The sequence below is a fragment of the Natator depressus genome, chromosome 6 (genome assembly GCF_965152275.1).
Source record: "Natator depressus isolate rNatDep1 chromosome 6, rNatDep2.hap1, whole genome shotgun sequence".
Lineage (NCBI taxonomy): Eukaryota > Metazoa > Chordata > Testudines > Cheloniidae > Natator > Natator depressus.
Window position 1 is genome coordinate 69762796 of NC_134239.1, and position 24865 is coordinate 69787660.

Sequence of the window (24865 nt, forward strand, 5' to 3'; positions counted from 1 at the left end):
CTACCCAGCTAGCTGAAAAATGCAAACGGAGGTTGGGGGATAATCACAAATCACTCCCCTATAGAGTGCCATAAATAATCACCTTTCCAGGGACCATGAGCCCTGAATCTCTTACCACTCACAAGCTAGACAGAAAGAAAGGGGAGTTAGAAAAGTCTGTGTGACAGCCCCATGATTTTGTCCCATCTCTCCAGACGTAAGAATGACCCTACATTCTGGGCACCAAAACAGGATGTCTAGACCCAAGTGGGAAGGTAGGGAGCCAGGAAAGAGGGGTAGCATGAAGTAGAAGAGCTCTCAGAGAAAAGAGCTGGGCTTCTCCTCTCCAGAGACTTTCAGCATAGCTTTCCATCAACCGTATCCTGCCAGACACTGCCATTAGCCGTTCAGATTCTGCCCTCCCCTCACCACCGCACCTTCATCCAGGCCCTGAACGTCAGGACAATGTCTGGGACTAGCTCAGCATGGACCCAGACAGGAATCACCTTCTGTGTGGTGTGGCTCTTGCCTGTAACACAGACAGGACAGAAAAGGCCTCAGTTTGGGCCAAGAGGTCATTAGCCAGTCAGAAAACAAGATGCACAGTTAAAGAGCCCATTCGCTCTGGAGACAAATGAAAAAAGAAATAGCTTCCTCTGGGGCTGTCCAGAAATCAGCCAGCAGGAGGAACTCTAGAAACAAACAGCTGTGACCTTCTCCCCACGGTAATCAATATAATCACCTCCATCACAGGTCCACCATTTTGAGGAACAGGAAAGGGGAGATTCTCCCAAATTTACTGACAAAGCCAGGAGTCTCACTCTTAGCATGCCGCGATGACTCTGCTGCCACACAAGTCTGGCTATGATCCGGGATACATTCTCTCCCCTTCCCCACCCTCCATCAGTGAAAACCCTATGGATCATTTTCAACACAGGGCAGAAGAGAACGCATCTCTGCCAGGGCCCCAACACATAGGAGCAAAGGAACCAACCCTGTGAAAACTCATGCTCTCAGAAGTGAAATACATGCTGCTGCCCAGGAAAAACAACAATTCTCAGTGACAAGATGATCCTCCCTCCCAACTGATGAGCAAATTGCATGGAACTATACAATCAATGCCTTCAAAATGATTAAGGGACTGGGGCACATGACTTATGAGGAGAGGCTGAGGGAACTGGGCTTATTTAGTCTGCAGAAGAATGAGGGGGGATTTGATAGCAGTCTTCAGCTACCTGAAGGGCGGGTTCCAAAGAGGATGGAGCTAGGCTGTTCTCAGTGGTGGCAGATGACAGAACAAGGAGCAATGATCTCAACTTGCAGTGCGGGAGGTCTAGGTTAGATATTAGGAAAAACTATTTCACTAGGAGGGTGGTGAAGCACTGGAATGGGTTACCTAGGGAGGTGGTGGAATCTCCATCCTTAGAGGTTTTTAATGCCTGGCTTGACAAAGGCCTGGCTGGGATGATTTAGTTGGGGTTGGTCCGGCTTTGAGCAGGGGGTTGGACTAGATGATCTTCTGAGGTCTCTTCCAACCTTAATCTTCTATGATTCTATGATTCAAAGAACTCAGACTCAGCAGGGTAGCTCCTGATAACTGCATATTTCTCTTCCCCATATGAATACCCCTCACACAGGGCTGCAACATGAGGGGGACCTAGTTCAAGGGCCGTAGGGACTTGCTGGAGATGGACAAATCAGCACTTGTGACATCCTTTGTCTTAGAGAGAGGAGTGACATGGACTTCTCTCATGGAAATATATCGCTTCTACTGTCTCCTGGTAAAAGCCCAAAGTGGAGGCAGCTGTAGAAGGGGGAAAACAGTCAGGGAAAGTTGGGTAGGTCTGACTGTGGCTCCTCTCCAGTATTTGAGGATGCATCACAGCATGAAGAGAGTCCTCCTCCCCACAAACATGCAGGGAACACCTCAAAAGCTTCACCAGTTTTGCAGTGTTGCTACTTAGCTGTGCCGCACCCTATAGCTCCCCCCTCCACTGCTGTGCCATTAGGATGTTGGGCAATATAGGACTCTCAGGTTCAGAAAGGCCTTGTCTACACCAGGGATTTCAGACAGGGCTGACTACACTAGTGCAAATCACAGCTTATACCCTGCCTGTAACAGGGGTTTGCGCCAGCGTATGACCAGCCATCCATGTCTGTCACGGGAGGAAATCCCTGGGGTAGATATGGCCTGTAAATTAGAGTAAGGAGCATGGTACCAAATGCTGAAGAGATATTGCTGTTTCATTATGAAGCCTACAGCATCGGCTCACTCTACAAATGCCGCCAAAAGCCTCATCCCAATAGAAAAGACAGAAGTTCTGTTTAAAAGCTCATATGTGATAACTAAGCGAGCCTCACTGTCACACCATTGGGCTCACGCAAGAAGAACTTTACAGGGATGTCCCCCTAATCTGTTCTTTTTTCATTTACCTCAGCAGCAGTAAGGAATCCCCTGCCATGAGCTTGGCGCCAATCGGAAAAGGCTGCAGACACAGCATTTCTCCAGGCACTGGCATATCGTAACAAACTCTTGCCTGACCCATGCCGTTGCCTCTCACTTGGTCTGACAGGGTTGCCCGCCAGGAGCATTACGAGTTATGAAACAGAATAGACACCATAGAGAGGCGCAGACACTCCAACACCTCAGGCCCAATGCTGCTGACTGATGCCGTCTCACTCAGTTAACATCACTGCCTCATAGCAGACACCACCATAGGGCACTGAAGTTTTAACCTCCAATTCACCAGCTTTCAAAATTCAGCTTCCTTCATTAGAACTAGTGCAAGTTTCCACCCAGTGTTTTCCCCAAAGGTAGCCTGTGTGCCTGCTAAATGTTCTAGCCATGCCCAGGTAAAATACATCTGCTGTGCTGAACATACAGGCATTCACCAACATTTACTGGTACGTTAGTGGGGCAGTTCTAATAGTACAGGTAACCTGGTCATCCAGCAGTGAAAGTATTCTTTAGAGATTTAGTTAAGAGTACAAAGCGTCTAATTTAGCACAACCAGTCACTCCAGTTTCAGGTCTGATCTACTCTATTTTATTTCTGCAGGCTTCATGTAAAGAGGCAGGTGGTCTGTGACCCATTAACAATTCAGGGGAAGTTAAGCCCCTCAAATCATGAGCTATGAAATAGTACATTAGCAGATGGGAAAATCTGTGTAATCCTCAGCTTCCAGGCAATCAGAAAAAATAAAAGAAATCCCACTCTATGAAGCAAGGTAGGCTTAATGGACCAAAGTTGTCCCTTGTGCAACTCAGAAGAATTACACCTGGGAGAATTTTGGTCCATTAAGCTTCAGAAAACATTAAGGAGAATTGAGGGTAGATGCGATATCCAGGTAGAATCATTTCTGTGCAGCAGGTTTTTTAACATTAAGTTCCTTTGTGTTTTATGACTAGGGACATTTGCATGAAAACAGGACCTTTGGGTATGTCCACACCTCAACCACTACAGAGGCGTCAGCGTAGACACTACCTATATGCCAACAGGAGGGGTTCTCCCACTTGCACAGGTGTTCCACCTCCCTGAGATGTGGTAGCTAGGTTGACAGAAGATAACACTTTCTACACCATGGGTTAGGTCGACATAGCTACGTCTCTCAGTGGTGTGCCCTAAGAGACGCAACTATGCCGATGTACGTTCCCAGTGTAGGCAGCCCTTTGTGTTATTTTCTCTAAGAAACAATCTAAAAATTAAAGACATGCAAGAAGACGCCATGGTCTTCAAACCAAGCAAGCAAATCTATAAATAAAGCATTTCCTAGAATAGCTCAGCAAATGGGTAGGATCCTGAGTTTTGCAGTATTCTTAACTTAAGCAACTGAGCCCGCAGTTACTTACATACAAACTTAGGCCTTACACCTCCAGAGTTGGCTATTCCCAGGGCGTCTCTCTGCAGGACTTCCTGTCACTCCTTCTAGCTGTTTTCCCTCATCAAAGAGGCTCAAACTCCTGTGCTGAGGCTGAGTCCCACCACCATGCCAGCCTGCCAGGGGGAGTCAGCCAAATAGTTCCTGACCTTCAGACAAAGGTGTAACACCTTACAACCAGTCACAAGCAGATTTTTTTAAAATAACTCTTAAATGTAATACATGAAAATATATGAACACATGCCACACCCACCCAAAAACACCACTGCCAGTTAACAAGGAGCAAGACATATCCTGTGGCTACACTGCCAGAGGGCTGAATTTCATTTCATGGCAGTCTTGTCACACTGTTCTAGTTTTATAAAGACTCCACCCAACTTTTAGGTTGTTTTAACCAATAGGATTGCAGTACGCAAATAAACTAACGTTAATTACATGGCAGCGACACATGCTACAAACACAAGCCAGGAACTCCTGAATTCTAATCTGGCTCTCATTCTGAATCTTTCTGTGGCCTTGGGAACTTCTCTAACCCTCTCTGTGCTAGACTGCTGCATCATTTCAAAGGGTAAAAGTTACAGTTAAAAGAATAAATTGTGCTAGCAAAGTTTAACTGTTCACCGTGGCCACACTTACCCTCCTGGTTTCTTCTACCCAGTTCAGCCTGCATCCACACTGCAGTCCCACCAACCCCTGGCGTGCAGTGCATTACAGTTTTGCCGAGGCCTCATGATCAACAGTGTCTGAAAAAGCTTCCCAAAGCAGGGTTTGTGGGAGAGCCTATAAAGTACTGTGGGACTGTGCAATGTATTAGTAAAATATATTGCTCAAGTCAATATAGGAAAATAGAAATTGCTCTACTGGGACAGATCACTGGTCCACCTAGGGCACTATCTTCTTTCTAACCCACACAAGGCTACCTGAACATCATGAATCCTGAGACAGATCACTCAGGTTTGCCCTAGTGACTTTTACTCTGTCAACAGTTCACAAGAAGCTTTATATGAACATTGGTTTTATTATGAAATACACAAAAGCCTCCACCTAGCCTTCTGCATGCTTTGTTTCTGTAAGATTCTGTTTGTTCAGTGTTTTGCTACCAGTGGGTGGAAAAAATAGTGCTGATGTTTTCATACTTTGAGCCCACTTCAGCTGGGCCGAGTACATCAAACCACCACTTTTCTAGTGCCCTCCTCAGTTGCTGCAGAAATTAAGCCTTGAAATTAAAAATTAAAAAAAAATAAAAAAATCCCAACCAATATATTTCTGAAGAAAAACTTTCTAGGTCCCAATGAGAGTTTACAAATACAGACAAAACAAACAATAGCTCTGAAAGGGGCTTGCACTATTTCCGTGCAATAGAGTACTTACTCTGGTGCCTCATGAGAGTTTAAAAGGTCAACATTATTAACTAGTTCACTGCTGATCATTTTAGCAGAAGCATCCAGCTACTCTGGGATTGTGGGCAGAGCTCACATAGATTAACTACATCATATTTTCCTCCCAGTCTGAACCCTGTTTTGCTGTCAAAGCCATTTATGAAACTATTCACTGCTGAGTGACAAGATTATTGCTGCCTAAGTGATGTCCTAGCCGATCTGGTATCTAGCTCCTTTGCATACTGAAGCTATTGGCAATAACATGCTCTTGTAAAGATTTTATTTCTAGGGCAACTGCGCCAGACCCTCAACCCTGCATTACACCATCCTAGTGACAACATGTAATCATGAACTGTGGCTTTAAAAAAGAGAAATCAGAAGCTGGCTTTGGAATCTTTGATAGATCTAGTGTTTAAGGCGTTTTGTAGGTGCCTTGTTTTATTCCAAAGGAGCCCACCTGCAGAGTAGTAATTGGTTCTTGCTGCAAAGGGGAGGCAATACATCTGTGTTACCATCAGACCCTCCTCCAAGGCTCTTGCAGAGAAGTTGAACTTTCTCCAGCAGGGATGGCAGGGAGCCACTTTGGAGTAGCGGGTGTGTAAGTGGGAGACACTTTGGAGAGTTTTCCTGCAGCATGTTGCAGACAGGCCCCTTAGCACTGTGCATACTCCATGTGTGCTGGGGATCAGTGCAAGGAGGGTTAGCAGGAAATCTACAGAGAAGAAGCAAGCACCTCTGGCAAAGGGAGAAAACAAGGAGGCAGTTTCTCTAGGCTAAATTTAGGAGTGGAATGGAAAGGAATCAGACGTCAATATCACATTTACACACAGCATCTGACTCACTAAGTCACCAGCACCCCCCCCCCCCCACACACACACACACTCTCTCTCTCTCTCTCTCACACACACACACACACACTTTCTTCTTCCTCTGCTCATACCAGTCCCACTTCTTGCTCTTCTTCCCAAATCCCTGTCTCCCTCGGTATTTCACTTTTCCTCCCATCTGTTCCCCTGACCCATCTCTCTAGTCTCTTCTGCCCCTTCCCCCAACTCTCCTCCCCTTCCCCAGTAAGCTAATAAAAAGCAGATTTTGTGAGAAGTCTGTTTTCTTTCCCCCACCCTCCCTAGGGGGTATGAAAAGATTAAAAGTCAATTATGGAGTTTCTTTCCAAAGCTATTCATCAACTCTGCCTTGCTTTATCTCACAGGACAGACGACTAGAGGCAGAGTTCATGGGACAAGTTCCTCCCCAGTCCCTCTCAATCTGGGCCATAAACTGAGGTGGCAGAAAAGCAAGCAAGCTCCATTCGGACACCATTTAAACCCTGGCTAATCCTGGCTCCTCTTTCTAAATATTATCCCCCCGGGGCCCTCGCACATTCCTGCAAGAGTAAATGAAGAGAACAAGTGGCCCCATCAACTTCTCACTGGTCACTTCCATGACTTCTTGCTCATTCACTGCTCTTCCAAACATGCCCATCTTCCCCCGCCCCAACAAAGTAGAATAGTTTCCTAATTCACAAAACACATCCCCAAGCCTTGATGAGAACCAAACCTTTTCACCCAGTGCTAGTTGTCAGGGGAATCTTGATCAGATTAAGATGGTGTCAGTAAAAGCTGGTGATAATTTTCCATGTGGCAACATTCCCTGCCAACAAATCTCTTTAATTCATGGCCAACGCTGTGTGGGGGTTAGCTGTGATGGGACGTGTCAGCGGGGAGGATGTGCATGCACATCACATGTGAAATACCTATTAATCTATGCCAATTAAATGGATGGGGGGCGAGGGAGAAGATCTATGGCAAGATTAAGACATGAATGTCACAGCATGAGAACAAGGAGCCCTGGAGATCATTGCATCATACCGTGGCCAGGCAGATTTGCTGGAGGAGAATACTACCAGGATGGTTGCAGCCACAGAAGGGCTACAGTTAGATTCAGGCTGCAAACTTCAGAGAGACCAAAATAGATTAGCAGGAAACAACAGCTAAATAAGAAGCCCAGCACAAAACAAAAGGGATTTTAAGAGTTGCTAAACTCATAAATTGGAGATTACATATTATTAAGCATGAGCACTATGTGAACTAGAGCAGTAAGGCTCCCAGTGGGAATTTATTGTTTTAAAAGCCTGGATGGCATGCCAAATGTGCAGGACAAAGAGCCAGAGAACATCAGAGAGCAGGCCCCGCTCCATCTTCGCCATATCTTCTGGTTGCTTCTCCCAGGCTGCCAGCATCATCTCAGCCTTGTCCATGCCCCAATCTCCCTCAGACACTGAACTAAGGCAGGTGAGGCAGAGATCTAGAGCTGGGAGTCTTCAGCACATTGACAGCACCAAAGCCCAAACTCTCCTCACTAACTTTCCTCACAGCGCCTTCGACACGTTGGCAGGAGGGGAAACCAAGATGGAAAGCTCTGGAACTCCACATAAGAATGCCATTAGGGAAGAGGAAGAATTCCCCACAACTCCCTTTGAGAACACTCAGGGAAGAGCCATGCAACCACAACAGAGCAGCACCATCCACTCTTGCTGCAGTCAACTGGTCTGCAGACCACTCCTCATGACCAAGCCTAATGAAAGCCCCACCATTCCTATCTGGAAAGGGAGAGTCCACCCATATCAGCCATTCTTGGCCCAAACAACTTGGGTCCACCAGGCGGAAGGGTTTCAATCAGGACATCACTATGTTTGGCCACAATATACATCCAACTGAAGGTGGCAAGCCCACCATTCCATCATTCCCCAACATCATAACCAAGCAATGCATGACCAAACACAGAAGATATGCCTTTTTATCTTGGGCGACATGACTTTTTAAACCTACATAAAATACTTTCTTTTTAGAAGCAGTCCCAGGAACCCCTTTCCCTTCTCCTCTAGGCACCTCAGAAGACTGCCCCTCCAGCCTTGCAGGGACCCTCCTCAGCAATGCCCACACATGTACACCACCCTTCCTTCACCAGCCCTACCACTACAAAGAGCTTCTCTCAGCAGTGCTTCCAGTCTCTAAGGTAGAAGGAAAGCTGGAAGGAAAGAAAAAAGCACATTCTATAAAGCTAGTTCCAGGGGAAGGCAGAGCAGAGCTGATTTACAGGCCTTGCAGGGATAAGTCCTGAAAAGCTAAGGGCTGACTCTCCTCTTTCCACTCTCCCTGCTTCTGCAGAATCTGTATAGCTCATCTTCTCTCCCCATGAGTTCAGATATTTCCAGCACAGGGGTAATGGAGGAAGGGGAGGATTCCACATGGTTTCTCTCTCTCTTCACCCCAATTGGCAGGGGCACCATGGGGGGGGGACGGGACACAGCCCCCTTCCCCCGAGTTTCAAACAGGAGGTGTGGAAGCTCCCAGGCGGAGCTCTCAACTACAGCACAGTATTAGGCTATGTCTACACTGGCAACTGAACGACAAAACTTTTGCCTTTCAGAGGTGGGGTTTTTTTGTTTTGTTTTTAAAAACACCACACACCCCTGAAAGACACGAGTGTTGCTGACGACAAGCGCCGGCGTGAACAGCACTTTGTCGGTAGGCGCGCTCTCCTATCAACAACGCTAACACCACTCGTTGGGGGTGGAAATTTTTGTCGGCTGCGGCTACACTGCGCGACTTTTAGCGGCACAGCTGTAGCAACACAGCCGTGTCACTAAAAGCTGTGTAGTGCAGACCAGCAGTTCTCAACCAGGGGTCTGAGGCCCTTTGGGGGGGCCGTAAGCAGGTTTCAGGAAGTCCGTCAAACAAGGCTGGCATTAGACTCACTGGGGCTCAGGGCAAAAAGCCAAAGCCCAGCCACCGTGAGCCCTGCCACCCAGACCTGAAGGTGAAGCCTGAGCATCTTAGCTTCGCAAGGCCCCCTCTCCATGGTGTGGGTCTCCAGGCAATTGCCCTGCTTGCTACCCCCAACGTCAGCCCTGGCTTTTATATGCAGAACAACAGCGGTTGTGGCACAGGTGGGCCGTGGAGTTTTCATAGCATGTTGGGGAGGGGCCACAGAATGGAAAAGGTTGAGAACCCCTAGTGTAGACATAGCCATAGTGTGAAATGTAAGTTCTGCAGAGGAGAGGTGCCCCTGGGGCAGGGAGTCAGTGTTTTGTTTACAAACAGAGGCAGGGTGATTACGATAAGAAAAGGCTGGTGATTAAGTTAAGGATCTGGAAGTTTAGCCTGTAAAACAGGAATCCCTGGGGAAGTGGGTGGTTGGGAGGGAGGAGGGGTTATTTTAGAGAGAACACAGGGGATTCAGAAAAAATACGGCCAAGCCCTCTGAGCCAAGGTTACCTTCAGAAAAGGGGGAGGGGTTTGGGGGCATAGGTGAAAAGAAGGGCCCAAAACCAAGGGAAGTGGTACAGAGAAAAGTTCCTACTCTACCTGTTTCAGTGTAGCAGCCGTGTTAGTCTGTATTCGCAGAAAGAAAAGGAGTATTTGTGACACCTTAGAGACTAACAAATTTATTTGAGCATAAGCTTTCGTGAGCTTTCACTGAATGCATCCGATGAAGTGAGCTGTAGCTCACGAAAGCTTATGCTGAAATAAATTTGTTAATCTCTAAGGTGCCACAAGTACTCCTTTTCTTTTCACTCTACCTGTGGTACTTATGTGGCCCCACCATGGTATCTGAGCACCTCACACGGTCTAACCCATTTCTCCTCACAGCCCCTCAGTGAGATAGAGCAGGGCTGTTATCCCCATTGTACAGATGGGACACTGAGGCATACACAGACTAAATGCCAGATTTTCATAAATATTTAGGCACCTCGTGGAATTTTCAAAAGTGCCTGGGTTAGGTGCTTTGTAACCCCCCACTAGATGCCTAGCTGCACCTTGCCTAAAAGGTTTTGAAACTCTGCCCTTCGGGCATTGGCCTGAGGTCATACAGGAAGTCCATGGGGGGGGGGAATAGAATCCAGGTCTTTCAGGGCTAGCTCCCTATCCAGCAGACCAGCCTATGTCTCTGCTGCAATGCAGCAAAAAAAGAGGACTCTGGTAGATGGGAGCAAAACCAAGGTGGCCAGTTCTCTGAGACTACAGCAAACCGTCTCAGGAGGTTGGGATGGATGTCATGGTTGACAGAATGAAAAGCAGCACAGAAGTCAGGAAGGATGGAGAATGAGAGTCAGATGAGAGGAGATCACTTAACTCCCAAGGAGTGGCAGGTTCTGCCCCATGCTGAGTTGTAGAGCAATGGCTGCTGAGCAATTTTACATTTTAACGGAAAACCATTTTGTCATGTCATTTTTTGTTCTGAGTTCGAGAAAAGGAAGGAATCAGAAAGCATCATAAGTATCAGATGTGTTTATGCCTCAAATTCCAGAACGAAGAACAGAAATTGCACCCACAGAGTCCATAAAGTTGACGATTATTGTCATGATTTGTATTATTCACTGGCTACCATTTCTGTGCTCAGCGCTGTTCAGAATATGCCAGAAAATGTAGTCCCTGAGCCACCGTGTATGAAATGTGTAGCCCTGGATAAGACGGCTTAGTTATTTAAGTATGAAGTGTATAATTATTAAGCACGTGTTTATTTCTATGAGTGGAGGCGATGATGGCAACAGAAGTTTTACTAGATTAAGGACTAGAAGATTTGACCCTCCAACTTTCTTTCAAGAGGAAGAGCTACCCAGAACTCCTGTACTTGTTTATTTTCCTTTCCTGACTGCAGTGACCCTGATATACCTCAGAAGTCTCAATTTTTTTTCTCAACTTTAAAAATTGGAATTTTCTTGGTGTTTGGTTTTAAATATTCTCCTGTGAGAACGGCAACTCAATCACTGTAGTATTGTGTCTAAGAGCCTTCTGGAAAGTAACTAGCCTTTAAATAAAAGTAAAAGCTGTGTTGCCAACCCTCATGATTTTGTCATGAGCCTCATTATAATTATTGTTTTCATTAAAGCCCCAGCTCCTGGAGTCCAGTGGATATGTGACGATTTCAGCCTTCATTCTTAAAGACAAATGAAGTTTCTAGCCCTTGCGGCTGTGGAGAAAGCTTCAAAATGTGACCCCAGTGCACCCTAAAGGCTCAAAAAGCAGAAGGCAAATAAAAAGAACCACCAGATCTGTTATTTTTACATAACCTCATGATTCTAAAGCCAATCTCATGATTTTTGGAGAGACTGATTCATGATTTTTGAACATTTGGAATTGGCAGTACTCCTATTTAAGGTCGGTTTCTAGTCTATTTGTAGTGAGGTAAAGCCCCTGGAGTCCCAGGCAGGTGCAGTATAAACTCATGGGGCCTTGGCCTAGCAGGATGTTTCCCAAGTTAAATGATCTATTCCAAGCTTGGTGAACAGCAAAAAGTGACAAAGTCCTCTAGATTTTTCTACAGTTGTTCCAACTGTTGTATTCAAGAGTTAGTAACGAAGAAAGAATATACATTAAAATGTTAAACCTAACCAGCGTCCCTTAAGTGACTTGACACAAGATGTGAGAACACGTAAGTATTAGAGCTGAGTCAGTCTAATATTTATTTAAATTCTCTTTTTTTTAAATATAGGAATTAGATACTATCAGCTAATTTCCAAGTTATTATCTGGAAAAAAAAAAACAAACCCAACCCTAGTTTTCAGGTGCCTAAGCAGCCCCTGGAATCCTGGTTAAAGTTGTCCCTCCTCCCCACATCTGAAATGGTGCCCCTGCTCATTGGTGAAATGTTCCTTGCTCTGCCAGACCACAGGATGGCACTCTGCTGACTCTCCCTAATTTAGGTGGGGTGAATGGAATAGAAATTGCTCCCTTTTCCCTCATCTGCCAGATGATTTGAGCCAGAATAAAGGCACCATGCAATATAACAACTGTTTCCTTCCAGAAAGCCAGGAGTCTGAAAAAATGAAAGACGCCTGGGTGTTCCTGTAAAGTTCAGGCAGGTGGAGAGCTACACTCCCTGTGGAGAGGACCATCAACATTACTATTGCCCCCGTTGCTGCAGTGTTTAAAATCTGTACATATGTAAATAGCTAGTTATAGATAAGGTCCTAGAAGATGGTGTTCAAGAATATATAGCAGAGTTCCTGGGTTTTGTAGGACCAATAATAAACCTTCCCTTTATGCACTGCAAATGGATTCCACTGGCAGTTCTTAGCAGTCCCTAATGAAATGCATCCATCAGAGACTCTCTCCAAGTACACGCAGCTACACATCTGACTTCTGAATATCCATTACTTGCTGGTTGTGACCCAGATGTGAGAGAAACAATAAGGAGTCCGGTGGTACCTTAAAGATTAAACAGATTTATTTGGGAATAAGCTTTTGTGGGTAAAAAACCACTTCTTCAGATGCATGGAGTGAAAATTACAGATGCAGGCATTATATACTGACACATGAAGAGAAGGGAGTTACCTCACAAGTGGAGAACCAGCGCTGACAGGGTCAATTGGATCAGGGTGGATGTGGTCCACTCCCAATAACACATGAAGAGGTGTCAATTCCAGGAGAGGCAAAGCTGCTTTTGTAATGAGCCAGCCACTCCCAGTCCCTATTCAAGCCCAAATTAATGGTGTTAAATTTGCAAATGAATTTTAGTTCTGCTGGGTTTTTTTTGAAGTCTGTTTCTGAAGTTTTTTTGTTCAAGTATAGCTACTTCTAAATCTGTTACAGAATGTCCAGGAAGATTGAAGTGTTCTCCTACTGGCTTTTGTATGTTACCATTCCTGATGTCCGATTTGTGTCCATTTATTCTTTTACATAGGGACTGTCTGGTTTGGCCAATGTACATGGAAGAGGGGCATTGCTGGCACATGATGGCATATATCACATTAATAGACGTGCAGGTGAATGAGCCTCTGATGGTGTGGCTGATGTGGTTGGGTCTTCTGATGGTGATGTGAAAGAGTGAGAGAGTCTCCCTTCCAGCCCTATAATAAACAAATGCTGTCGTGGTAACAGAGCTGTAAGACAACAATGCCAAGTGGTTGTGAGAGTTTCACAGTAATCACCCAAGGAGTGGTCTGAGATGCCAACTGTACCCAAGGGTGGGGGAGGGCGGGCGGTTATAACCATAGCCTTAGGCACTGAGTTTGCCTGGATTAGGTGTCATACATATGAAATAACACTTTAAAACTGCCTAGCTGTAAAAACCCCTAAGAGGATGAAGTGGAGACAGAGGCCACGTTCCCCATCCACCACTGAAGTTTAAAAGTCAGACAGAACAGATGGCCAGTGAAGAATCTCAGAGAGCAGAGGTAGCCTCCCCAGACCTGAAGACCCAGGGCCAGGCAGTAACCCAGCTCTGGCCCTGGACATGCATAAGAACCAAAAAACCATTTAGGAAAACAGACTCAGAATCCACATTTTTCACAAAACAGATGTAGGAAAGAAGTCAAGTCTAGACAGTTGCAAGGGCCTGTCTCCTGTATGGTCCATTGTACCCATTTGGCATGAGACTAGTGCGGGGGAGGCTCGTACCGGAAATTGCCTTTCTAGCAGAGCTCCAAGATAGGTAGGCACCTTCTCCAGAAGGCAGAGGTCTGTACCAGGTTGGGGTTGTGTGGGATATGGATTAGGAGTGGTGGGGACCAGAGGGCAGAGAGAGAGAGAGAGAGAGAGAGAGAGAGGGGAGGTTGGGGAAGGCACTGAAATTTAAGCCAGTTTAGCAGCTGAGAGTCATTACAATTCACACCAAACTGAAAACTTTATACACGTAAGGTTTTCAACATGGAAAACCACCTGGTTTTAATTGTAATGGCTCTTGGCTGCCTAGTCCCTTCAATCTGAATGCCTCCACCAGGGCACCCACCTCAAACCCCCTCTTCTCCCTTCACAAGTCCCACTGTTGTTCTTTCTCCCAGTCCTAGCCCCCTCCCATATCCAGCAGACCTGCACCTGCAGAATAAAAATGCTTCCCTGGTGGAGCTTGGAGCAGGCCACCCCATACTGCTTGCAAAATACCCCACCTCTGAAAGCACTGCCTGCTCCCCCAGAATCCATCAGCACATAACTCTCAGATAGCCACCTGCCCTGTGGAACTGTTGAACCACACAAAGCAGACAAAGAGACAGTGAAATGTTAAGAGTTAGATAAACCCAAATAAGGAATTCTGTGGCAATTTGTGTGGCTGCATTATTCCAGAGGACACAGGACAATGATCCTACACATACACGTGCACATAAAACACACACACCCTCCTGCACAGAGATGAAGGAAAAAATATCAAACAATAAAACTTGCAGAAATGTGTTTTCAAAACTTAGTGCAACACTTACTCCCTCCCACTTGAGGTACTACTTCAGAATACCCACTCACAGGGCCATTGCAAGGAAGGGCGACCGTTGGGAGCCAGCGTGATGGACAACCAAAAGACAGGAAGAGTCAAGGCAAGGAGGACCACCCAAGCATTCTGTGTTGGGAGACTGAGCAACTTGCTTATAGAAGAGAGAACTGGGAGGGTAAGAAAGGGAGCCTCGGGCAGACCTGTACCGGTTCAGATGCTGTTGAAAAGGAGGAAAGCTCCACTAGCAACAAACAGCAAGGATGTGACACAGCAAAGCCCTGACAAGCTCGGTGCCAAGACTCCCACACTCTGCCCTTTCTAGGAGGGTTCCTATAGAAATTCTAAGGGCTGTGGGTTGGATAGAGCATTGTGTTTCGGATCACTTGGAAATCTACTTGCCTCAATTCACTGACAATTTCACCCAGAGTTGAAATTATAATACACGCATCACACACCGGGTTAACAAGCCTCAGTCTTTATAGACCTACCAAGATACCCGCTTCGGGGACCTTGGAAGAGCACTTGGCTCCCAGCCCCACCACATCTTTCACAGCTATAGTGCAGCAAGCAGATGATCGTCAGAATTTATGTTCTTAGCAGAATGGCTGGACATGCAGTTTCAGGGTGAGAGACGCTCCCGTGGTGGCAGTGCCCAGGTGAAGGAGGGAGAAAGTGAGCAGAACTAGGGTGGAGGATGTGGTGGAAGAGAGGGGAAAAAGCAAAGTGAAAGATTAAAATTGGGGTAGAGGGGAGACAGTGGCAAGGGGCTGGGGGTTACAAATAAATCTACCACCAGGCTGCAACCAAATTCAGAGTTCCCTGGGAGACAGAGTGACCTCTCCCCAAAGGGAACCACACAGAATCCCAGCCACCCCTCTGAAGGGAGGCACAGAGTAGGCTCCCATTTTGCACATCTGGTTTTGGGTTTCCGGTTAGCTCTGGGCAGGTTTCTTATCACTCTGCACAGATCTGTAAGCTAGAGGAGTTTTCCCTGAACTGAAATCCCAAAGGAAAACATGTCCTGACTGTGAACAGCGAGCCTATGCCTCTCCTGTTCCAACAGCAGGCATGGCCAGGGCATTGTGATTTATCAGCACGGGGACACAAGGGAGAGGGTTTCTATGCAAAATAAATCAACTGAGGTGTGGGGGAGGGGACATCTCATTGCAGGTGCCTCCTGCTGTAATCGCTTTACCACTAGCAAGCAGTGCAGTCAATATTAAACAGGCATCCATCAAAAGAAGACTTACAAAGAGGAGTACAATTTAATTCTCTCCCTAATTTAATCTAATTAACCCTTGCAGGGAAATGGCTAGGGATGGAGGGCTGGCTTGGAGCCCCCTTCCTGCAGCAGTCTCCCTCCTCACCTCCAAGAACCTTCAGTGGCAGAGTAATTAATGTATGTTGGCAGTCCCCTCCAGGATCCAATCACCCCGTTTTGCTCTTTATTCCACACTCCGAAGCGGACAACGAAAGCCCCACTGCAGCAAAGAAACTAGAGCAGCCCTTCCCCCTGAATGCCTCAGTGAGCATTATTCCTGCAGTAGCTATGCCCCAGCATCAGAGGCAGAGAGGATCAGCTTCCTCAAAAGCACAGAGCCACAGAACCACTGGCTAAGAATAGCCCATGGCTTCTGAGGAAGGGGAGGATCAGAAAGCAGCCCCGAGGCAGTGACACCTATGTGTATTATAGGATCAGCTGTGTCAGAAGCTCAGCTATCCAAGACACCAGCTTTTGCCTTGTAGCGTGTGTATATACCTGTCATATGCAGGCAGAGTATAAATAAAATGCACAACTTCTTAGCACTTCTGTTAGCAATGGGGCTTCCCAAAACATCTTGTTAACAGACATCCCCTTGCGGCAGAAAGCGAAAGCCCACTACCAGCTTCAGTGCCAGATCTTCCAAGAAAAGGAGAGAGACTTTGTTGTTCACACCTGGTGGGGGGATACTTGATTTGGGTTTTATGTATTAAGTTAAAAGCCTGCCATCTATGTCAATGTTGCAAGGAGACATAGGGCTTGTTATGGGGTTCATAGGGAGGGTGGAAGCTCAGCTCAGGCAGTTGGCATCTCTGAGTTTTATCCCAGACTTGGCCAGGTTTCTTCTCCTCAGTCTTATGCAAGCTTAGAACTTGGCTCAAAAGCAAGTCACGTTGCTGCACCAGGCACTAGTTGCTAGGAGGCATAAATACCCAGAAGATGCCAAATTCTTCCCAGGTGGGGAGAAAGCGGGCCACTACCTGTAAGCAGGCAGTTTAAGACATTCCTATTCAACTCCACCCCCACTCACTCTTCCTTTCACAAGCAGCTAAAAAACCATGGAGACTGCAGAGCATCAGCTGCCTTACTGAGAAAAGGCCTCTTGTTCCAGAACAGCTGAGACAGTCCAAGCTTTGCAAATGCTGCTCTTCCAGCCAGGGGAAGGAAAAGCACATGGGCATGCAATAGCTTTCCAAATCTGCCAATGCTTCCTACCTGCACTGCTTCACTCCACCTAGTATCCTCATTAAACAAAACAGCTGTGCTTGTTCTTTTACTGCCATCCATTTGTACAGATACTCAAATAAAGCAAAACAGTACAGGCTGTTTGTGGGGGTGGGGAGGAGGATGGTATATAGCACCCTCCATTTAGTTCATTCATTTACTAATTGGGTCAAAGCCTCAGGTAATAAATTGTTTGGGTTAAAAGTAATACAAACTTCCCACCAAATTTTCTTAATCTGTTTCAATCACTGGAAGCAGATGTGAGTGGACAGTCACTACTCCTATTTACTTAAATGACAAATTGGGGGGGGGGGGAATACAATAAGAGCCTAGGAATGACCCAAGTGACAATTAAAAAAAAAAAAAAAAAAAGACTACAATAAAAGCCGTGCAAATTCTAACATTGTGATTGGCATAATACACACAACCACATGCTGTGTGAACTAGGATATTTCCCCAGCTGGTCAAATGGACACAATATCAAATGCTCATAGGGGAGCAAGTAGTAATCTCTGTATCTGGGTTGCCTGTCACTTTCCACTATAGAAGATTCTTGTGACTTTTGTTTATTTTAGAGGGGTAGCCGTGTTAGTCTGTATCCGTAAAAACAATGAGGAGTCCTTGTGGCACCTTAGAGACTAACAAATGTATTTGGGCATAAGCTTTCGTGGGCTATAACCCACTTCATCAGATGAAAGGGAAAATACAGTAAGCAGGTATAAATAGACACCACATGAAAAGATGGGAGTTGCCTTACCAAGTACGGGGTCAGTGCTAACGAGGCCAATTTAATCATGGTGGATGTGGCCCATTCCCAACAGTTGACAAGAAGAGGTGAGTATCAACAGAGGGGAAATTATTTTTTGTAGTGACCCAGCCACTTTGTAGTTGACTGCACTTGCTCCAGTCCCTCAGACAAACACCTACAGGATCTCTATCAAGCATTCTTAAAACTACAATACCCACCTGGGGAAGTGAAGAAACAGATTGACAGAGCCAGAAGGGTACCCAGAAGTCACCTACTACAGACAGGCCCGGCAAAGAAAGTAACAGAACGCCACTAGCCCTCACTTACAGCCCCCAACTGAAACCTCTCCAGTGCATCATCAAGGATCTACAACCTATCCTGAAGGACGATCCCTCACTCTCACAGTCAGGCTCCCTGCAGTCACTACCCCCAGACCCAGAACATGGTACCAGCAACTCATCCCCCTCTGAGATAACAACCTTCTTCAGTTACCAGCTAAGTTAGTCCTGTAGCTCGACCAGTTGTGCTGTGGTTCTGAAGGTTCAGTGATGCATGATGTGGCATGGAGGAATTTATTACAATTACATGCCTTTACTTTTTTTACTTAAAAAAAAAAAACACTAGGAAATTACATACAAACCCTCCTATGTTTAAAGAATATTGTTTAGTGTACAAAGTCAAGCACTCGGGAGATGCAGAATTCAAGTTGCCTGTACAACCTTGATTTGGCCCCCGGTGCGTATACATTATGAAACAGTCTTTACATGATCACACACTATTTTTTCCACAAGGCCCCTGCCTCCTTCAGCACACAGGATGGACACACCAGGAGGGCAAGCAAAGATTGTACAGGGCACTGTAAATCTGGCATTTCCTAACTTTTGACTGCATCCTGAATAGTTTTTATCCATAGTTTCAATGAAAGCGATAGGAATTAGAACTGAAAGAAGAGAAAGGCACTGAAGTGTAATGTCCCCTCAGGTACCATGAGCAACGTAGTAATACTGAAGTGTGCAGTGTAGACGTGGCCTCCTTGGCAGTGTGATATTGTTGCCTACTATGCAGAGGACACTCCAAGTTGTTGCGTCTAGATGTGGGATTGTCTATGCCAGGGGTGGCCAACCTGTGGCTCCGGAGCCACATGCGGCTCTTCAGAAGCTAATATGTGGCTCCTTGTATAGGCACCAACTCCAGGGCTGGAGCTACAGGTGCCAACTTTCCACTGTGCCGGGGGGGCTCACTGCTCAACCCCTAGCTCTGCCACAAGCCCTGCCCCCACTCCACCCCTTCCCGCCCCCTCCCCAGAGCCTGCCATGCCCTCGCTCTTCCCCCCACCCTGAGCCTCCTGCACACCATGAAACAGCTGATTCGGAGGTGTGGGGAGGGCGGGGGAGGAGCTGATCAGCAGGGGTGGGAGGCACTGGGAGCAGGGCGGAGCGGACGGGGGGGCTGCTGACGTATTACTGTGGCTCTTTGGCAATGTACATTGACAAATTCTGGCTCCTTCTCAGGCTCAGGTTGGCCACCCCTTGTCTATGCTTTCCCAGTGCCTAACAGAGATGAGGAGGAGGATGGAAGTGAACCTGCAAAGGCTCACTCCAGGTATGACAGAAGTGAGGTCAATAGGTAGAGGAAGTGTTTGGGGGAAGTTTGCTGGCATAACATGCCTTCTACTTGGAGTGGGGGGTGGGCCTATTCAAGCATGCCACACACCTTGCAGTTTCAGGGAAGGAGCCACATTAGAACTATTGCTACTGCTGGATTCTCAGACAGTAACCGTGGGACGTAGTGCCTTTTTTCATCTATGTTTGGCCTGAGGCTGCAACAGTCCCTCTTTGATGAAGGCCTCACAACAGTGATCCACGCCTTTATAACCTCAGGCTGGATTACTGCATGCTACCTTTGAAAAGTATCCAGAAGCTCCAGGTAGCACAGAATACAGAAACTTGTTTCAAGTGGGGTGTGGCACCGGGAGTTCCAAATACTAGTGATTTAAACTCTGCCCCGACTAGCTTTTCACTTCTCTATGAAGTTCCAGGCGTAAAGCCCTACATGCTCTGAAACCCAGTCACCCACAAGATTCACTTCTGTCCCACCATAGCAGTCACATTGCACTCCACTGCTCATACTCTTTCTTCCTGGGGTAAACATCTCCATACAGCCAGCGGCAACGAATTCTCAGTGAAGAGCTCATGCCCCTAGAACATGCTCCCTCCAGCAGCATGACAGCACCCAGGTTCCATAAGCTTCAGTGTACAGTGCAAAGAACAATCTTTTTGGTCAAGCTCTGACTGTCTGTTTAGTTTACTAAGTGGTTTGATTCCGCCCCCCCCCCCTTTTCTGTTGTGCAGTAGGGGGGTTGTTCTGGCCTTTAAATTGCAATGGTGATACCCCATTCTTTTGTAATTTAGTGTTTAACAATTTACAGCACCCAGGTGCTTGGCTTAACTACACATTTTTAAAATAAAGCAGCCCTTCAGAAGTGAAAAGGGGAGATTGATGGAAAATGGGAGAGAATCGGATTTTAAAGACTGGAATCCATTCTCCTACTGGCAGTCAAAGTGATGAGTTCTTCCAGCAACATTAAGTGGTGAATCCCATTGCTTCTTTCACACCTCCGCCCCTTTTAAACTCTGCACTGAATGAGACAACAGTTGAAGTGGACCAATTCACAGTGGGTCAGCAAAGCAGTACTTCTTTCTGGAGGGCTGCCTTACAGTGACACAGACTCTAAGCTTCAAATTAAAAAAATAAAATGAGTGTAGTAACTCAAGCTGTGAAGACAATCCTAAAAATAGGAACTAATCATAAACCCAGGCAGAAATGTCTGCTCACATCTGCAAACAGGCTGAAACAATAGCTCAGAGATTCTTCTGGCCAGATCACCATTTAGTCCACCCCTTCTGGGATCACAACGTTCATGAAGACAACTGTCCACATGCCATCTTCAGATGGTTTTACGCCCCAGCTTGGGCTCTGTGCCATTATTCCAGGGGCTGGCAAGGGAACCCAGGGCCCCCACTACACCAAGTTCCAGCCAAGACACCCTATAACCAGCAATCCAAGTCCTCAGTCCCTATTGATATTTTCCTGGGGTCCTTATCTTCTCTTTACTGCTTCTGGGTTCACCACTGGAGCTCAGTCTACTTCCCCTTGGCTACTTTGCCCCTCCTACCTTCTTGCCAGACTCCTTGCTGCAGGACAGGATCTAGGGCTTACGCTCCCCCTGGATTTGTCCCTAATGGCCTCCCTCATCCCAGGGAGTGCCTGCAGCCCCTTCCCATGCAACCTCATTCTGCTCTCAGCTTCTTGGCTTTATAATACTGGTCCAGCCCTTCCCAAGCTGGGCTTCACTCTCAGTTAACCCTGGTTCTCCTTCTCTCAGGTGATGCCAGGTGACCTAACTGGCCTCTCAGGCCCTCATTAATCCTATCAAGGCTGGTATGGGATGCACATCCCATCACAAGGTCACTACTCAGAAGTCTAATGATGGCAATTTAAAATGTCAAGATTCTTAGCTATTTCTCCGGGATGATCATATTACAAAGATCTATTGTGAGTAAAGACCCCTTCTGGTATCCCAAGTGGGTCAAGCTTGGCTAGTGGGCAGAACTAAAGAGAGTACTACCCCCCTTCCCCCATGCCCAGCCCCTGGGCAGAGTAGAGGGCAGGAAAGCAGACCAAGGCAATTTACTGTGGGTTGCTTTTCCTTCACCATGAATACACTCCCCTCTCTCCATTGTGTGTCTAAAATGGGTGGGGGTGGAGAACTGAGGAGGTGGAAAACAAATGTTCCGGCTTCATTCCAACAGATCTATTTTTCCAGGGGGAGTTCGGCCATTTATCATCTTCTTGGCCAGAATCAGACAACGAAACCTTGGGTTGTAGCTTCTTGGCACAGAAAAAACAAACAAAAAGGTGAACCCCAAGCCCAGCTGCAGGAATGACTCTTCACTTTAAACTGCATTAGTAGTCTGAACAACCCTCATCTATTAGCCCAACCAGCTCCATGGTGCCAGCTCCCCAAATGGTGTCTAAGAGCACAACATCCCAAAGCCAGGGATTATTTCACAGCAGACCAGAGTCCCTGCAGGTGGGTCTAACCTCTCCAGAGAAGTCAATCCTCTTCAAGGGAAGAGGATGAAAACTGCCTCTACTGCGATTGGCGTTCCCTTGAATATCTGAGGGCAGGGTTGTTGCCATCTTGGAATGCACTCCTAACTCAGGTCTTTACAGGCCACCATGTTCTGCTCAGAAAGGAATTTTAAAACCTAAGGCCAAGTACTGCCTGCCTCAGGAGCTTGGGCACAGAACAACTGGAGATGTCATCCCCTGAAGAACTGCTGGCAGCACACAGGCTACATGTCAGGAGAATTCCTGCACCTTTGAGGACAGCCCCAGTTCTGTTTGAGACCTTGAGCCCGATACTCCCTTGCCGTGAACTTTGTGCCATCATTTCCACCAGTGCAAAATGCTCCCACATCAGAACGGTGGGATTTTGCACTCCTTTGCACATGTGTACATGACTACACAAGGTGCGGGGCCAGAGAGAATCAGGCCCCTTGTTTGTGCCGAAGGTATTTCTAAGGCTTCTCTCAGTGTGTTGTTTAAGCTCAGCAAACAAGCTCTGTTGAGGGAAACTATCCTCAAGGGGGACAGGAAGGCTGGTCACCTTATAATTTGGGGTTTAAATGATCTGTTTCCAGACTATGCTTACAAACTGGGAAGAAGATGCAACAAATGTTGGGATGTCAGAAATAGCTATGGGTTATGACACATGCCCCAGCGTGTCTGGCCTTATTGCTAGCTGATTTGGGTGAACAGGGGCATATATTCAGATATACAGAGATGCCTCAAGTCTGATCTTCCCGGAGCACCCCCCGGGAGTGGGTAAGGATAGTTCAGTCTCCAAACCCATTTAAAGCAGACAGGCCAAGGATTAACTGTTAACAAGTTTACCGATTACAGACGCTCCCCAGGTTACGCAAGACCTGACTTATGCAAATTCGCACTTACGGAAAAAGTTCCGTAAGCTAGAAATAGGTGGGGTGGGGTTTTTTTGTTTTTTGTGGGGGGGGCTCTCCGGAACAGAACGATTGCGTAAGTCGGGGAGCGTCTGTAATGCCAACTGTGATGGCAGTGTGCATTGTGCACATTTGTTCATTGGAAGCCACCAACTCTACTCAGACCCCTATACAGCTATCACTACAAACCTGGACCAAATTTGAACCAGGGGGGCATGAAGACTCCTTAGCCAATTACCAATCAATGAGGGGATCTGCCTTGTCTGGATTACAGCTTGTTAGTGTTCTACTGTCACTCCATCCATTTCCTCTCCAAAAATCCCTGTCCTGGCAATGCCAGAGTCCCCCATCAAGGTTATGCAATAGTTACCTTCTATTTGGTTAAAGGGCATTTTTTCCTGTATGACTGATTCTCTACTGTGTTGCTTGTTGTACAATTAGCTATATACCAGGGAAAATCACGGTTAAAATATTCCAAGGGTTTCCAGATGGGGATCACTGGGAACTGCTCAGCCTTACAGGCCTGTCTATATGCAACTCAGAGAAGAATTTGGGAGGAAACCAATAACCACTGCTGAAAAAAAACTTCACCCTTTCAGCTTCCAGTGGGATTTACCGCTCAGTCATTTGAGACAGTTCCACACGTGCTGAGCAGATTTCTGGCTGGAGAAACGCTGACTGCGACTGATTCACTCACCCTCCCTCCCCTCAGCTGTGACACAGACTGCTGTCATCTTCCTGTTGGTTTATAACCTGTCAGTCACCTCCCTAGATTAGTGGGAAGCAGATCTTGCACGGCCATGACCCAGGAGGGTTGTCCAAGTTCAGGAGGTTTGCACGGAGTAATCCACACCAAGCAAGAGGGAGAGAGATTTTGCCCAGCTCACTCCTTGCACAACCCAGTCTGGCATGTGAGTTTATCTAGCGAGAAAATCCTGCACCATCAGAGTCCAATGCGCCTGGAACAGCAGCAACAAAATGAAATTTGACCCAGGAGGGCACATGGCATTCCATTGCTAACTATGGGACACCAGCTCCCACCTCCAAGGAGTAATTGTCATGCAACATAATTCTAAGGTAAAAAGCTGAAACAAAAGAAGCTTTGCTCCTATCCAAGCAGCTTTTACAAAAAAGCAGCAGCAGCGGAGAAGTCTTAATATTTTCCTCTTATCTTAAATCTTTGATCACATGACACCCTCATTTATTTCCTTCCCATCTGTGAACACAGAATCATGAAAATGTAGGTCTAGAAGGGACCTTGAGACCCCCTGCACGGAGGCGGGACCAAGTAAACCTAGCCCATCCCTGACAGGTGTTTGTCTAATCTGTTCTGAAAAACCTCCAGTGATGGGATTCCACAACCTCCCTTGGTAACCTGTTCCTGTGCTTAACTATCCTTATAGTTAGAAAGTGTTTCTTAATATCCAACTTAAATCTCCCTTGCTGCAGATTAAGCCCATTATTTCTTGTCCCACTTTCAGTGGACATGGAGAATAGCTGATCACCATCCTCTTTATGACAGCCCTTAGCACATTTGAAGGCTTATCAGATCCCCCGCTCAGTCTTCTTTTCTCAAGACTAAATATTCCCAATTTTTTTAACCTTTTCTCATAGGTCGGGTTTTCTAAACCTTGTAACATTTTAGTTGCTCTTCCCCTGGACTCTCTCCAGTTTGCCCACATCTTTTTCCTGAAGTGTGGTGCCCAAAATTGGACATAGTATTTCAGCTGGGGCCTCACCAATGCCGACTAGAGCGGGACAATTACCTCCCATGTCCTACATAAAACACTTCTGTTAATTGCAATTGTATCACATTGCTGGCTCATATTCAATTTGTGATCCACTATAATCCCTAGATCCTTTTCACCAATCGACTGCCTACCCAGTTATTCTCCAAAGTGTAGTTGTGCATTTGATTTTTCCTTCTTAAGTGTAGTAGTTTGCACATGTCTTTATTGAATTTCATTTTGTTGATTTCAGACCAATTCTACAATTTATCAAGATCATTTTGAATTCTAATCCTGTCGTCCAAAGTGCTTGCAACTCCTCCCAGCTTGGCGTCATCCGCAAATTTTATAAGCATACTCTCCACTCCATTATCTAAGTCATTAAGGAAAATATTGACTAGTGTTGGACCCAGGACAGACCCGTGCAGGACCCCATTA

General features: G+C 46.5%; 1 protein-coding gene across 1 annotated transcript in view; it reads right to left on the bottom strand.

Annotated features, from left to right (window-relative positions):
- Nucleotides 1-24865, bottom strand: part of MAPKBP1 (mitogen-activated protein kinase binding protein 1) — a 122428-nt gene that overhangs the window by 52716 nt on the left and 44847 nt on the right. The window lies entirely within an intron of this gene.